The 668-nt window shown below is 32.3% G+C and overlaps 1 non-coding gene across 1 annotated transcript; it reads right to left on the bottom strand.

Annotated features, from left to right (window-relative positions):
• Positions 1-357: 357 nt before the first annotated feature.
• Positions 358-463, bottom strand: LOC118002799. Its single transcript, XR_004677173.1, has one exon. It is a non-coding gene; the product is annotated as a U6 spliceosomal RNA (small nuclear RNA).
• Between the last annotated feature and the right edge of the window lie 205 nt (positions 464-668).

Genomic DNA, 668 nt, shown 5'->3' on the forward strand with positions numbered 1-668 from the left:
TCACTTACTACTTTTCTAAAAAAAAATATGTTTCAGACTCACTGTTTTGTGTGTGTTTTAACAAGACAGTATTTTAAGGTTGTCTCATGTTTCATGCACTGGTGACATGTTTTCACAATACACACAAAATATATATATAAACATGGAACTAAAATGTTTGTCCAGATGCCACCTATAGGTCATCTGAGTACCATAGGGGGTATCACCCGCTGGGAGCAACGATGTGTAACACACCCTAATGTAATTTACACAGCAGTCACTTAAAGTCTAGTCATGCTTATTGAAAGCCTATAAACTTCCACTATTAATTTCTTTAGGCTTTCCCTACACTTGTTTTTTTGTTTTGTTTTGTTTCTTTTAATAATGGAACGCTTCTGAATTTGCACGTCATCCTCGTGCAGGGACCACGTTAATCTTCTCTGTACCTTTCCAGTTTTAGTACACATGCTGCCAAAGCAAGCACTCACTTGTGTTGAAGGAATATCATTTTATAAGTTATAAAATTTTTTATGCTAATGACAGTTATAATCCAAAATATAAAAGTGTGATATTTACCAACTAAAAACCATTCATTTGTAGACTTCCTTTTCCATATATATATGTGTGTATATTGTGTATATATATAACTTTTAATCACAGATTATATATATGTGTGTGTATATGAATAT

This window comes from Mirounga leonina, unplaced genomic scaffold, assembly GCF_011800145.1.
Source record: "Mirounga leonina isolate KUSES-001 unplaced genomic scaffold, KU_Mleo_1.0 Mir_82, whole genome shotgun sequence".
Classification (NCBI taxonomy): Eukaryota; Metazoa; Chordata; class Mammalia; order Carnivora; family Phocidae; genus Mirounga; species Mirounga leonina.